The sequence below is a fragment of the Colletes latitarsis genome, chromosome 14 (assembly GCF_051014445.1).
Source record: "Colletes latitarsis isolate SP2378_abdomen chromosome 14, iyColLati1, whole genome shotgun sequence".
Taxonomy (NCBI): domain Eukaryota; kingdom Metazoa; phylum Arthropoda; class Insecta; order Hymenoptera; family Colletidae; genus Colletes; species Colletes latitarsis.
The window spans coordinates 12,671,805-12,689,099 of NC_135147.1; positions in this window are offsets into that span (position 1 = coordinate 12,671,805).

Sequence of the window (17,295 nt, forward strand, 5' to 3'; positions counted from 1 at the left end):
ACCACTGATTAATATATCATCCACATATAAAATAATATATATTTTTGTGTCGTTTATCTCTCCAGTATACAGACAGTAATCATAATCAGATCTTTTAAAATGCAAGCTTATCATGTAATTATGAAAACAATCATACCAGTCACGTGGACTTTCTCTCAATCCATAAAGCGCCTTCTTAAGTAAACAAACCTTATCTGACTGTATATTACTACCATCAGGAGGGTAGATGTAAACTTCAGACTTGATATTTCCGTTTAAAAAAGCTGTTTGAACATCCATTTGTTCTATTTTTAAATTTTTAACACATGCAATTGACAGCAACACCTTTAGCGTGCTCATTCTTGCAACCGGTGAATAAACTTCTTCATCGCTTTGGTACAACTGTTGGAAATGCGACTTTGGCGACAATGCGCGCTTTGTATACTCCATCTGTCTTAATTCTATATATCCACTTTACTTCAATTATTTTCTTATTTATTGGAACGTTGACCAAATCCCATGTGTCGTTTTCTTTTAAACCATCAAGTTCTTGTTTCATAGCCGCTTTCCATTTTCTTGACTCTTCGCAGTTCAATGGTTCTTGGTAGTTTTCAGGTATCACAGCATTGCAATAGTTTGTATATACGACATGATCATCAAATTTCACAACATTTCACACATTATGTTACGCTTGGGGCGTGTATCTTATTTAACTTCCTCGGTTTTGCTGCATTGATCATCGTCAGTTTTATTTTCTTTTATTTTCAAAACTCTTTCTTCTTCTTCTTCTTCTTCTTCTTCTTCTTCTTTTGGCGTTTCCCCTTCGTATTTTTCTTCGTTATCAGTATTTCTATAAATGGTATATCTTGCACGTGACGACTTACAACTATTTTGTCATTAACCAATATCTTATATCCGGTATCTGTATACCCTATTAATATTAATTCCTTTTTCGGCCTTTGGATTTAGCTTTGAATATCTGCATGCCTCGGGAATTCGTACAAAAGCAGTGCTTCCATATAAGTGTAAGTTTGAAACATCAGCCCTTTTATTAAAAAATATTTCATATGGTGTTTTTCTTATTCTTGTGTTTGCTAATAGGCGATTTCCAATGTAGGCAGCCGTGTAAATACATTCTGGCCAATAAAACTTGTCGACATTTGCCTCTGACAGCAAGCAGCGTGCACGATCCATTATCGTTCTGTTGTGCCTTTCGGCGACTCCGTTCAATTCGTGTGTGTATGCTGGTCCTGGTTTCAAATAAATACCTTCTCGTTTCGCTAATTCATCAAAGTTTTTGTTAAGATATGATTCTCTTCCATTGTCACATCGAATTTCTTTAATACTTTTTCCAGTTTGATTTTTTACTAATTTCCTAATATACCTAATGAAGCAATAAAAAACATCACTTTTTTGTTTTATGCAATACACAACAGCAATTTTACTGAAATCATCTATAAAAGACACAAAGTATTTCTCACCATTATGACCTGTCTGAGTTATTGGACCATGGACATCTGTATGGACTATTTGTAACAAATCATTTGCTCTTGTACGTTTGTTTTTAAATTTCAAATTTGTCATTTTATTCTCCGGACAAACTTCGCATTTTATAATTTCGTTTTCGAGTTTCACCGGTGTTCCATTTAGCAGCTGAGCTTCACACAAATATTTTAAATCTCTAAAATTTGTGTGACAAAGTATATATCTATGCCATTTTTCTATATTTGAAATTCCCATTGAACTAGTGTACGTACTTGTTTTCTTATTCTCAAGTCTGGCAACTTCTCCATTTAATTCAAAGAGTTTATTTCTTTTAACAGCAATAGCAATGAGTTTTTCTTTCGAATTACAAATTTTATTGTAATTCATTGTCTTTCTCAAACATTATTTTTAATCGTTTTGATTTACAAATACAAGAGACACTTAGTAAGTTTTGTTTCATTTCTGGTACATACTATACACACTTTTAATCTTTATTTCCTCCGACTTATCATTAATGTTAATCATTACATTACCAATTTTTCCAGATATTAGTTTAAAACCATCACCAACTTTAATATCAACCGGGTTTTGTAGATTTTTGGATTCATAAAAGTACTCATCTGTGTTTATTATGTGATCTGAGCAACCACTATCTAGTAGCCATTTAATATTTCTACTTCTTCTATTTTGCTACTTTTCATTACTTCAACCTTGAATGAATTGTAATTTCTACTGTCATCTAGACTCGAATTTCCAGCCACTTTTGTATCGTGTCTATTTTGTATATGTTTGAAAAGGTTGCCTTTTGTAATAATTATTAAAGTTTTCTGGGCAGTAACGTTGGATGTGCCCTGACTTATTACACTTGTAACATACCGCTTCAGTAGTCGTTGCACTGCTATGCTGATTACCTTTTGAATTGAGATAGTTGTTCTGATTGCGTTGTACGTGTCGAAACCTATGACCTCTAGGATTTTTAGTTAAATTTGAACTAAACGTGCGAGTGTAATTTCTGCTGTACTCACTACTACTTTTACCGTTTCTCTTTTGATACTCTAACAGTAATTTAGATTTTACATACTCAATTGTTTTCTCCTTCGTTGGCAGTGCATCAATAATATCAACAATACGTGAGAAGTTAACGTTAATAACAGATAATTCAATTTATCCTCTTCATTCACAGTCTCACCAGTATTTTTGAGCCTATTTATATGCGTTTCAAATTCGTTAAAGAAGTCACTTGGATTTTCACCTTCTTTCATTTTTAATTCTAACAATCTTCTTTTACACAATAGCTTTACTGCACTGTTTTTAACTAGATAAATTTCGTCAAGCTTTGCAATCATATTTTTCGCAGTCGTTTCTGATATTATTAATTCTAACTGAATGTTTGAAATACTGTTTACGATGTAACTTTTTGCTTTAATTTCTTTTTTATTCCAATCTTCGACTCTTATTTCAGCCGGTCTTTCATCATGTAGAATAACCTCGTTACAGTCTTTCATTTCTAAAAATAAATTTAGCCTGAATTTCCAGTTCCATAAAATATTTGTAACATGAAATCGTCCTTTTTTTCACTTGCCATGCTTCTATCTTAGGTTATCTTCCTTTCACAACTAAATTTCTTTTCTTTACTGTTAACGAACAAACCACGGACCTCTGCTACCATGTTAAAATACTGTTTATATTATTTATTATAATGAATCTTGTTACAAAACAAACACACTTATTTTCCATTGTGAAAAGAAAACTTAAAAACTAAAAGAACATTTCTCGACGTGTGCTTCTTTCACACACACACACGCGCGCGCGCGCACACACACACTCCTAAACACTAAAGAAACTAACGAATTTTAAGTCATATTTCTAACAATAACAGTAACAGTTTATAAAAAAAATAACGAATTTCCACAGATGCATAGAAATGCATATCAATAATGTACTGAATTAGGCGAATCGAATAATGTATAACTCACCCCGATCCGTTACTAGGAATGTTCCATAACTTTTCAACAAAGTCTAAAATTTTTCCCAAGGGTGAATACCTATACACTGTATAGATATCCTGTTTCCTTCAACCGAACGACACGTGTCCCTAAAAAATATATTTATAAAGTAAGTCGGTCAAGTAGGAAGAATATTCAGATATTTAAGAATACGAATGTATTGGTAAAAATATCCATTCCTCTTACCTTTATGTCCTGTGTATTGGATAATATAGATTTACATACTTTTACCGCTGAATTCGAAATTCTGAACTAAACATAGGTACAGGACTCGTCAAAACCGTTTTTCATTCTTTTTATAGTTTTATCTGTTTTCCAAAAAACAACCAATTAAATTAAGTTGCAAGAATGCAAAAGCGATAAAACTTACAGAGGCTTTAAATGTTTACTTAAGACTTTGCCTTTTGTAAAAACCGGCGATATTGACTGTGTGTGTGTGTGTGTGTAAATCGTCGTACGTTCGTGCCCGGTGCAGTAAAACACGTGCATCGATCTAGGTTACGTACGTTCCTCACGTGCCACTTTCTCAATCTATACTTTTAAATAAAAATTTTCGATGAGGTGCATTTGTAGCTATTACGTGTAGCATCATGAGCAAACTCTTAGAAAATCACTCCTACTCCTCATTTGGACAGAATTTTTACTTTCATGATTTTAGCGAAAAGTCGTTTTCCTGCTCGGGGAACACATATGTACAGGGTGTTCGGCCACCCCTGGGAAAAATTTTAATGGGGGATTCTAGATGCCAAAATACGAAAATACAGACGAAAATCAAGAATACCAATTTGTTGATAGAGGCTACGTTGAAAAGTTATTAACAATTAAACTCAAAAATTTCAAATCGTTCTGGAAAAATTGTTATCGGTTGCGGGGGTCAATTACAATCATTTTTGGTGAATACACATACCTTCGAAATCTTACCCACTTTCGAGATAAAAATTCGAGAATGTGTGAAATTTGTTCGATGGAAAAGAAAAATTTCAAATCGTTTTGGAAAAATTATCTTCGGTTGCGGGGGTTACTTACAACCATTTTGGGTGAATCGTCATATCCCCCTAATCATGCGCATTTTCGAGAAAGAAATTCAGTACGGGCGGAACTTTAAACGTTAACAACTTTTTAATAAAGCCTCCATTAACAAATTGGTATTCTTGATTTTCGTCTTACTTTGGTCTCTAGAATCCCCTGGGAGAAATTGTAATGGGAGATTCTAGAGGTTAAAGTAGAACGAAAATCAAGAATACCAATTTGTTGATGGAGTAATACGATACTAAACAAAGTTATTGACGTTTAAAGTTCCGCTCTTACTTTCGAATTTTTTTCTCGAAAATGCGCAGGATTTCGTATGTGGTATGTCTATTCACCGAAAATAATTGTAATTGACCCCCGAAACCGAAAGTAATTTTTTTAGAACGATTTGAAATTTTCTTTTTCTTTCGTCGAAAAATTTAGGCACTGCCTGTCGATTTTTCTTAAAAATTCCTTTCTGATTTTTATTCAGTTTGTAAAATAGTTGTTTAATAATACTCTTTGTGTAGGTACCCATGAGCTCTACTCGCGAAAAAAAACGTTTCATTGGAATATATTCACTATTCACTATATCAGTAGGAGTTGCGGGGGCTGTTTGAAAATTTGACCAGTTATATGGGATTTTTCTCACTTTACGGGGTCAAGGAACAACTTTTCCAACATCTCTACATATTCTCCATTAAAATGTGCGTTGTGTTGCTGTTTGAAACATTAAAATCGTTCGATCCGGCTGTCGACCAAAAAAAAAAATGCTTGTAACTGACCCCTGCAACGAAAACTAATTCTTCCAAGACGATTCGAAATTCTTTTTTACTTGAATTTTTTTTGTCGAAACTGAGTAGGATTTCGGGGGTACGATTCTAACTGACCTCCGCGACCAAAAATAATTTTTTCAGAACGATTTGAAATTTTTTTATTTAATGTTATTAATAACTACTTTTTAACGAAACCTCAGTCGAAAAATTGATATTCTTAATTTTCGTCTTATTTTGGCTTCTAGAATCTCCCATTAAAATTTTTCCCAGGTGTGGCCAAACACCCTGTATATATTAAATCAATATTAATGAAATTACACCTTGACCGAATTCATTTCAATCCCCACACTAATACATATATTGTGTGTATGTACCATAAATGGTCGAGAATGGAGTCACCTTTCCTATACTGGTATTATTAGATGGTCGCAGGTCCTGCATAAATTTCAATTTACATAATTTTTGTTTTGAGTAAACTCATTTTACTTTTTTGTATATTATTACCTAATGCAACTCATATTTTCCAGCCATGCGATGTAGGAATATTTAGACGATTAAAAGTTGCATGGCGAAGGGTAGTGCAGGAACATAGACAAAGTACGTAGGTAGACTAAACCCATTACGAAGGTGAATTTCGCACCAATATATCATACCATATATAAATTCCATGAAGAAGGAAATGCTTTTAAAGCTTGTGGTGGCTTATGACCGTTTAACTCAAATACAATTTACTACACAAAACGTATTTCAGAAAGAAGAAAATAAATTAGAATTCGTGTCGCCAGATGAAACTGACATCAATGACAGCAATATAGGTAGTTTTACATAGCATTCAAGAGCATATTCCAGATGATCTGAGAGGGGAAGAATTTTGTTTTCTATATAGAAAATATTAAAATACAATCGGGACACAACTAAGACACAACACAAGACACAACTCGCAGAGAGAAAGCACTGCTGATGTTCAACGCAGTGCAGTTCATAGTAACAGTAAAACCAATACCAGTGTAGAAGACTAATTTAACAACGTTTCGCTAGAAGAAACTAATATATGATATACTGATCATTAATTAACTTTAATATTTCATGACAATGATGCTTTTACTTTTTTCTAATGGGAATTGTTTTGTTTCCGATGGTACTGAAATCAAACTACATTAATTCTACAACGTTACTTTACTTATTTTCTCGTAAAGACAAAGATTCTTCAGAATCTATTCTGGATAAACATTATCAACATTATCAAAAGATTGAAAAAACAACAAAGAAAAGAAAAGAAAAGAAATATAGAAAGAGTGTGTGCAATCAAAGTTACATCAAAGACATGAAAATAGGCTCAGCTTGAAAAAATAGAAGCAATTGATAACCAGGAAAAAGAAAAACAAAGAATGAAAGAAGAACGATTAGAAAAGAAAAAAACAAGCCGAGAAATTAAAAGAAGAAAAGCTATTGAAAAAAGAAAGAAAAACAGAAAAATGAAAAGGAAAAGGAGAAAGAAAAGCAAGACGAAGAGAAGGAGAAATGTAAAACTCAAACTAAAAATAAAAATAAAGTTAAGAACGTGAAAAGAAAATAATAAATAATATTATTTTGTGTGTGTGTTTTTTACAGGGTGAATGCAGTAACTGAACCAGGTGGTTATGACTATGCAACATTTTTATTAGCATCTTTTTCAAACTCCACTTGGAACAACACTGTACGTATGTATGTATGGGATTATCAGGAACCGTGTTTGTTCGTTAATCGGCACACTCGTATTTATTTCGTTAAACACAGTCACACCTACTACGTACTTTTCTTCAATCTTTCTCTCTTCCGTGCTGTCTTTTCTCGCTTTCTGGGTTATTCACCCATCAGCTGTTCGGCCGTACGCTCGCCGCGTGTTGACGGCTTTTTCGGCGGTAACCGTCTTCGCTCGTGCAAGCTCGTGGACAGCGAACGATTCGCAGTACGGCCAAAAATTCGTGCGCGATTTAATAATTTTCAACTGCACGGTTCCCTACATACAGGGTGTTCGGCCATCCATGGGAAAAATTTTAATGGGGGATTCTAGAGGTCAAAATAAGACGAAAATCAAGAATACCAATTTGTTGATGGAGGCACTGTTAAAAAGTTATTAATGTTTAAAGTTCCGCTCGTACTGAATTTTTTTCTCGAAAATGCGCAAGATTTCGGGGGTATGTCTATACATAAAAAATGATTGTCACCGACCCTCGCAACTGAAAATAATTTTTCACAGAACGATTTGAAATCTTTTTTTTTCATCGAAAAATATAGGCACCCGATTAGATTTTCGGTAAGGAATTTTTTCCTCGAAAGTGCGTAGGATTTCGGGGGTATGTGTAATGACCAAAAATGATTGTAATTGACCCCTGCAACCGAAAATAATTTTTTTAGAAAAATTTTTGAAAAATTTGTTTTTCGCCGAAAAATATCAACACATACTCGAATTTTTTTCTCGAAACTGAGTAGAATTTCGAATATATGTCTATTCACTGAAAATGCTTGTAATTGACCTCCGCAGCCGAAAATAATTTTTCCGGAACGATTTGAAATTTTTGAATTTAATTGTTAATAACTTTTTAACGAAGCCACCATCAACAAATTGGTATTCTTGATTTTCGTCTTAGTTTGGCCTCTAGAATCTCCTATTAAAATGTTTCTCAGGGCTGGCCGAACACCCTGTATACTACTATGTTGGTCAGATCCATGGTTTGTTCCGGTTTGAATCACGCAGTAATGTGGGCCCACAAAGAAGCAGTCAATTAAACCTGATTTCGATCAATATTTTAGAGGATAACACCGGTTAGGTCTGGGTCAGGTCTGGGTTATGCCCGCATCTGGCTCATGATTATGCCTTCTTCGCATACTTGTTGGCCAGATCCTGGGTTTTTTTCGGGTTTGAATCACGTAGTAATGTGGTACCACACAGTAACAGTCAATTAAACCTGGATTCGGCCAGTATTTTAGAGGATAACACCGGTTAGGTCTGGGTTAGGTCTGGGATATGCGCGCATCTGGCTTATACTTTCGCCTTTTTCGCATACTTGTTGGCCAGATCCTGGGTTTTTTTCGTGTTTGAATCACGTAGTAATGTGGTAACACACTGAAGCAGTCAATTAAACCTGGTTTCGATCAATATTTTAGAGGATAACACCGGTTAGGTCTGGGTTAGGTCTGGGTTATGCCCGCATCTGGCTCATGATTATGCCTTCTTCGCATACTTGTTGGCCAGATCCTGGGTTTCTCCTGGTTTGAATCACGTAGTAATGTGGTACCACACAGTAACAGTCAATTAAACCTGGATTCGGTCAGTATTTTAGAGGATAACACCGGTTAGGTCTGGGTTAGGTCTGGGATATGCGCGCATCTGGCTTATACTTTCGCCTTTTTCGCATACTTGTTGGCCAGATCCTGGGTTTTTTTCGTGTTTGAATCACGTAGTAATGTGGTACAACACTGAAGCACTCAATTAAACCTGGTTTCGATCAATATTTTAGAGGATAACACCGGTTAGGTCTGGGTTAGGTCTGGGTTATGCCCGCATCTGGCTCATGATTTTGCCTTCTTCGCATACTTGTTGGCCAGATCCTGGGTTTTTTTCGTGTTTGAATCACGTACTAATGTGGTAACACACTGAAGCAGTCAATTAAACCTGGTTTCGATCAATATTTTAGAGGATAACACCGGTTAGGTCTGGGTTAGGTCTGGGATATGCGCGCATCTGGCTTATACTTTCGCCTTTTTCGCAAACTTGTGGCCAGATCCTGGGTTTTTTTCGTGTTTGAATCACGTAGTAATGTGGTACCACACTGAAGCAGTCAATTAAACCTGGTTTCGATCAATATTTTAGAGGATAACACCGGTTAGGCCTTGGTTAGGTCTGGGTTATACCAGCATCTGGCTCATGATTTTGCCTTCTCCGCATACGTGTTGGCCACGTGTTGACGATAAAACTGTAAGATAAAGGATGAATTAAGTTCCAAGTTCCTAAAATTTTCCAAATCATAGATTTAAAAATGATTTAGATATTTACATGATTTTAGTGTGGGTATTTATACAAGTATGTAAATCTCTATTTATGCATAACATGTTACACCTAAATGGGCAAGTTAATGAATTATATACATGTTAATTGTATAATAATAACCCTTTGTTCCTCATAAAAATTCACAACTGAATTGCTATCATTCTAAAAAAATCCATCCCAAAATATATTATCAAAACTAGTAATAAATTATTTGAACAAGGTGATAACAGATTTGAAATATTTAATAAAATTTAAATACCAGAGATTGATAGTATTAATAAAAGATAATATTAATACTATTTTGACACTGTTATTTGATTTTAATATTAATTATAGATACTTTGATTATTGATTTATTAAAACATAAAGTTAATGAAGTCCCGGTAGATTATAAATATTTTAAAGAGCATGAATTAGCATAGAATTTCATAAAAAATTTGATGAGTGATAGAAGTAACTTGAATAATCTGAATTTTGTAGCTTTTACTATATCTTTGGATATGGAATCACAGATTCATTTTATTAATAAAAATAGAGATAGTACTGATGATTTACTCAGACTCGTTAAAGTAAGTGGGCAAAGTGGGAAGAATATTAAGATAGATGGATAGATATTGGTAAAAGTATTCTTCTTGTCCTTATATAGGAAATCTTTAATATTACAAATAAACTCTTTCTGTAAAATCTTGAACTTATCATTATAATTTATAGAATTAAAGTCAACGCATCTAATAATGAAAGTGAACTGAAGTATTTTATAGACTTGTCAAGAACGTTTTTTGGTATATTCCTAGCAAACGACCCGTTCAACGATCGGGATGAGTTATACGTAATTCGATTCGTCTAATTCAGTATATTATTTATATGCATTTCATTATCTGCGGAAATTCGGTATTTTTACAAAGTAACTAAGTATTTTAAATATATTCTGATAGGTTCACAGGTGGAAACAAGTGACTGTCGTCACATGTGTTCAAAATGCCAGCTAGTAAAATGCTAATTTGTTAACAATAACATTTATTGAATGAAATTTCTGCTATTTCTGCAAATATCTCATTGAATAAATCACCATCTTTCTATTATATATACATTTACTAAATACATAATGGCTCAGGTATCCAATGAAGTTACTCTTATTGGAAATATAAAATATTGATAGTATTATATGTTAGAAAAAAGTGGTGTCTTCAATTTAATTCATGTAAGCATCAGTAATGAGATCTTGAAAATTGACGCTGTGATTAATTTTCAAATGGCCTCTGTGCCATTATTTCTACAACAAAATGTTGATTCATCAGTCTCTATCTACTCTACCCTTCCACAATTGCTGCGCAGTATTTTTATTTAATGTTAGTTATATAATATCACGACATTGCTCATAATTATATGTTAGCATATATGGTAATTTTAAAACAATATCTGTAACTGAGTTTGTTTTTAGAAAACCACGTTCTTTGCTTTTCAAATATCTTTATATAATGCAATGGCTTTTAAAAACTAAGGGTATAAACATCTCACCGTAAACCGTAAATAGTTTACATTTTAAAGATCCAGAAACAGGCGCTCATACGAATAAAACAGAAACTACGTGGAAGCATAGTAAACACTTTTTGCCTGAATATTGTCGGTTAGTATTTGCAGTTCCACACGTTTTTTAATATGTTTTTCTAACATATAATACAAAATAATAAATATTATATTTTCTATTTTCAGCAAAAAAGATAATTTCATTGGGTACTTAAGCCATTACGTGTTTTATAAACCTTCCAAGCAAGGAAAGGATGATTTATTTAATCAGTTCTTAAAAGAAATTTCAGAAATTTCATTTGATGATGATTGATTCTGTAAAAAATCAAAATATACCAGACTTAGATGATAATGAAATTTAATAATAAAAACAAGTTAAACCAACGTACTGCGTGCAATAGTAATTTACTATATATTGTAAACACTGTCAGCGGCGGGGAGACATTTTTTACTGTTGCTGCATGTACTGTCTACATACCTGGTTTTAATACTGTCCACCTGACCGACTCGTGGAAGTTCTATGCCTAAAAAAATGATTTTTATGCATCATACACGTTCTACAAATTCCCATTTGACAATGTAGAATAGATCCAATTAGATAAATTATTTATAATTTTTAAAATGAACATAGCAACGATTTAATGTTAATCATTACATTACCAATTTTTCCAGATATTAGTTTAAAACCATCACCAACTTTAATATCAACCGGGTTTTGTAGATTTTTGGATTCATAAAAGTACTCATCTGTGTTTATTATGTGATCTGAGCAACCACTATCTAGTAGCCATTTAATATTTCTACTTCTTCTATTTTGCTACTTTTCATTACTTCAACCTTGAATGAATTGTAATTTCTACTGTCATCTAGACTCGAATTTCCAGCCACTTTTGTATCGTGTCTATTTTGTATATGTTTGAAAAGGTTGCCTTTTGTAATAATTATTAAAGTTTTCTGGGCAGTAACGTTGGATGTGCCCTGACTTATTACACTTGTAACGTACCGCTTCAGTAGTCGTTGCACTGCTATGCTGATTATCCTTTGAATTGAGATACTTGTTCTGATTGCGTTGTACGTGTCGAAATCTATGACCTCTAGGATTTTTAGTTAAATTTGAACTAAACGTGCGAGTGTAATTTCTGCTGTACTCAAAGTAGTAACTTTTACCGTTTCTCTTTTGATACTCTAACAGTAATTTAGATTTTACATACTCAACTGTTTTCTCCTTCGTTGGCAGTGCATCAATAATATCAACAATACGTGAGAAGTTAACGTTAATAACAGATAATTCAATTTATCCTCTTCATTCACAGTCTCACCAGTATTTTTGAGCCTATTTATATGCGTTTCAAATTCGTTAAAGAAGTCACTTGGATTTTCACCTTCTTTCATTTTTAATTCTAACAATCTTCTTTTACACAATAGCTTTACTGCACTGTTTTTAACTAGATAAATTTCGTCAAGCTTTGCAATCATATTTTTCGCAGTCGTTTCTGATATTATTAATTCTAACTGAATGTTTGAAATACTGTTTACGATGTAACTTTTTGCTTTAATTTCTTTTTTATTCCAATCTTCGACTCTTATTTCAGCCGGTCTTTCATCATGTAGAATATCCTCGTTACAGTCTTTCATTTCTAAAAATAAATTTAGCCTGAATTTCCAGTTCCATAAAATATTTGTAACATGAAATCGTCCTTTTTTTCACTTGCCATGCTTCTATCTTAGGTTATCTTCCTTTCACAACTAAATTTCTTTTCTTTACTGTTAACGAACAAACCACGGACCTCTGCTACCATGTTAAAATACTGTTTATATTATTTATTATAATGAATCTTGTTACAAAACAAACACACTTATTTTCCATTGTGAAAAGAAAACTTAAAAACTAAAAGAACATTTCTCGACGTGTGCTTCTTTCACACACACACACACGCGCGCGCGCGCACACACACTCCTAAACACTAAAGAAACTAACGAATTTTAAGTCATATTTCTAACAATAACAGTAACAGTTTATAAAAAAAATAACGAATTTCCACAGATGCATAGAAATGCATATCAATAATGTACTGAATTAGGCGAATCGAATAATGTATAACTCACCCCGATCCGTTACTAGGAATGTTCCATAACTTTTCAACAAAGTTTAAAATTTTTCCCAAGGGTGAATACCTATACACTGTATAGATATCCTGTTTCCTTCAACCGAACGACACGTGTCCCTAAAAAATATATTTATAAAGTAAGTCAGTCAAGTAGGAAGAATATTCAGATATTTAAGAATACGAATGTATTGGTAAAAATATCCATTCCTCTTACCTTTATGTCCTGTGTATTGGATAATATAGATTTACATACTTTTACCGCTGAATTCGAAATTCTGAACTAAACATAGGTACAGGACTCGTCAAAACCGTTTTTCATTCTTTTTATAGTTTTATCTGTTTTCCAAAAAACAACCAATTAAATTAAGTTGCAAGAATGCAAAAGCGATAAAACTTACAGAGGCTTTAAATGTTTACTTAAGACTTTGCCTTTTGTAAAAACCGGCGATATTGACTGTGTGTGTGTGTGTGTGTAAATCGTCGTACGTTCGTGCCCGGTGCAGTAAAACACGTGCATCGATCTAGGTTACGTACGTTCCTCACGTGCCACTTTCTCAATCTATACTTTTAAATAAAAATTTTCGATGAGGTGCATTTGTAGCTATTACGTGTAGCATCATGAGCAAACTCTTAGAAAATCACTCCTACTCCTCATTTGGACAGAATTTTGACTTTCATGATTTTAGCGAGAAGTCGTTTTTCTGCTCGGGGAACACGGATCCTGCTAAATTTTCGACGTGCATTTGTAGCTATTACGTGTAGCAACATGTGCAAACTTTTAGAAAATCGCTCGTACGTCTCGTTTGGACAGAATTTTGACTTTCATGATTTTAGCGAGAAGTCGTTTTTCTGCTCGGGGAACACGGATCCTGCTAAATTTTCGACGTGCATTTGTAGCTATTACGTGTAGCAACATGCGCAAACTTTTAGAAAATCGCTCGTACGTCTCGTTTGGACAGAATTTTGACTTTCATGATTTTAGCGAGAAGTCGATTTTCTGTTCGGGGAACACGGATCCTGCTAAATTTTCGACGTGCATTTGTAGCTATTACGTGTAGCAACATGTGCAAACTTTTAGAAAATCGCTCGTACGTCTCGTTTGGACAGAATTTTGACTTTCATGATTTTAGCGAGAAGTCGTTTTTCTGCTCGGGGAACACGGATCCTGCTAAATTTTCGACGTGCATTTGTAGCTATTACGTGTAGCAACATGTGCAAACTTTTAGAAAATCGCTCGTACGTCTCGTTTGGACAGAATTTTGACTTTCATGATTTTAGCGAGAAGTCGTTTTTCTGCTCGGTGAACACAGATCCTGCTAAATTTTCGACGTGCATTTGTAGCTATTACGTGTAGCAACATGTGCAAACTTTTAGAAAATCGCTCGTACGTCTCGTTTGGACAGAATTTTGACTTTCATGATGTTAGCGGGAAGTCGTTTTTCTGCTCGGGGAACACGGATCCTGCTAAATTTTCGACGTGCATTTGTAGCTATTTCGTGTAGCAACATGCGCAAACTTTTAGAAAATCGCTCGTACGTCTTGTTTGGACAGAATTTTGACTTTCATGATTTTAGCGAGAAGTCGTTTTTCTGCTCGGGGAACACGGATCCTGCTAAATTTTCGACGTGCATTTGTAGCTATTACGTGTAGCAACATGTGCAAACTTTTAGAAAATCGCTCGTACGTCTCGTTTGGACAGAATTTTGACTTTCATGATTTTAGCGAGAAGACGTTTTTCTGCTCGGGGAACACGCATCCTGCTAAATTTTCGACGTGCATTTGTAGCTATTACGTGTAGCAACATGTGCAAACTTTTAGAAAATCGCTCGTACGTCTCGTTTGGACAGAATTTTGACTTTCATGATGTTAGCGGGAAGTCGTTTTTCTGCTCGGGGAACACGGATCCTGCTAAATTTTCGACGTGCATTTGTAGCTATTTCGTGTAGCAACATGCGCAAACTTTTAGAAAATCGCTCGTACGTCTTGTTTGGACAGAATTTTGACTTTCATGATTTTAGCGAGAAGTCGTTTTTCTGCTCGGGGAACACGGATCCTGCTAAATTTTCGACGTGCATTTGTAGCTATTACGTGTAGCAACATGCGCAAACTTTTAGAAAATCGCTCGTACGTCTCGTTTGGACAGAATTTTGACTTTCATGATTTTAGCGAGAAGTCGTTTTTCTGCTCGGGGAACACGGATCCTGCTAAATTTTCGACGTGCATTTGTAGCTATTACGTGTAGCAACGTGTGCAAACTTTTAGAAAATCGCTCGTACGTCTCGTTTGGACAGAATTTTGACTTTCATGATTTTAGCGAGAAGTCGTTTTTCTGCTCGGGGAACGCGGATCCTGCTAAATTTTCGACGTGCATTTGTAGCTGTTACGTGTAGCAACATGTGCAAACTTTTAGAAAATCGCTCGTACGTCTCGTTTGGACAGAATTTTGACTTTCATGATTTTAGCGAGAAGTCGTTTTTCTGCTCGGGCAACACGGATCCTGCTAAATTTTCGACGTGCATTTGTAGCTATTACGTGTAGCAACATGTGCAAACTTTTAGAAAATCGCTCGTACGTCTCGTTTGGACAGAATTGTGACTTTCATGATTTTAGCGAGAAGTCGTTTTTCTGCTCGGGGAACTCGGATCCTGCTAAATTTTCGACGTGCATTTGTAGCTATTCCGTGTAGCAACATGTGCAAACTTTTTGAAAATCGCTCGTACGTCTCGTTTGGACAGAATTTTGACTTTCATGATTTTAGCGAGAAGTCGTTTTTCTGCTCGGGGAACACGGATCCTGCTAAATTTTCGACGTGCATTTGTAGCTATTACGTGTAGCAACATGTGCAAACTTTTAGAAAATCGCTCGTACGTCTCGTTTGGACAGAATTTTGACTTTCATGATTTTAGCGAGAAGTCGTTTTTCTGCTCGGGGAACACGGATCCTGCTAAATTTTCGACGTGCATTTGTAGCTATTACGTGTAGCAACATGTGCAAACTTTTAGAAAATCGCTCGTACGTCTCGTTTGGACAGAATTTTGACTTTCATGATTTTAGCGAGAAATCGTTTTTCTGCTCGGGGAACACGGATCCTGCTAAATTTTCGACGTGCATTTGTAGCTATTACGTGTAGCAACATGTGCAAACTTTTAGAAAATCGCTCGTACGTCTCGTTTGGACAGAATTTTGACTTTCATGATTTTAGCGAGAAGTCGTTTTTCTGCTCGGGGAACACGGATCCTGCTAAATTTTCGACGTGCATTTGTAGCTATTACGTGTAGCAACATGTGCAAACTTTTAGAAAATCGCTCGTACGTCTCGTTTGGACAGAATTTTGACTTTCATGATTTTAGCGAGAAGTCGTTTTTCTGCTCGGGCAACACGGATCCTGCTAAATTTTCGACGTGCATTTGTAGCTATTACGTGTAGCAACATGTGCAAACTTTTAGAAAATCGCTCGTACGTCTCGTTTGGACAGAATTGTGACTTTCATGATTTTAGCGAGAAGTCGTTTTTCTGCTCGGGGAACTCGGATCCTGCTAACTTTTCGACGTGCATTTGTAGCTATTCCGTGTAGCAACATGTGCAAACTTTTAGAAAATCGCTCGTACGTCTCGTTTGGACAGAATTTTGACTTTCATGATTTTAGCGAGAAGTCGTTTTTCTGCTCGGGGAACACGGATCCTGCTAAATTTTCGACGTGCATTTGTAGCTATTACGTGTAGCAACATGTGCAAACTTTTAGAAAATCGCTCGTACGTCTCGTTTGGACAGAATTTTGACTTTCATGATTTTAGCGAGAAGTCGTTTTTCTGCTCGGTGAACACGGATCCTGCTAAATTTTCGACGTGCATTTGTAGCTATTACGTGTAGCAACATGTGCAAACTTTTAGAAAATCGCTCGTACGTCTCGTTTGGACAGAATTTTGACTTTCATGATTTTAGCGAGAAGTCGTTTTTCTGCTCGGTGAACACGGATCCTGCTAAATTTTCGACGTGCATTTGTAGCTATTACGTGTAGCAACATGTGCAAACTTTTAGAAAATCGCTCGTACGTCTCGTTTGGACAGAATTTTGACTTTCATGATTTTAGCGAGAAGTCGTTTTTCTGCTCGGTGAACACGGATCCTGCTAAATTTTCGACGTGCATTTGTAGCTATTACGTGTAGCAACATGTGCAAACTTTTAGAAAATCGCTCGTACGTCTCGTTTGGACAGAATTTTGACTTTCATGATTTTAGCGAGAAGTCGTTTTTCTGCTCGGTGAACACGGATCCTGCTAAATTTTCGACGTGCATTTGTAGCTATTACGTGTAGCAACATGTGCAAACTTTTAGAAAATCGCTCGTACGTCTCGTTTGGACAGAATTTTGACTTTC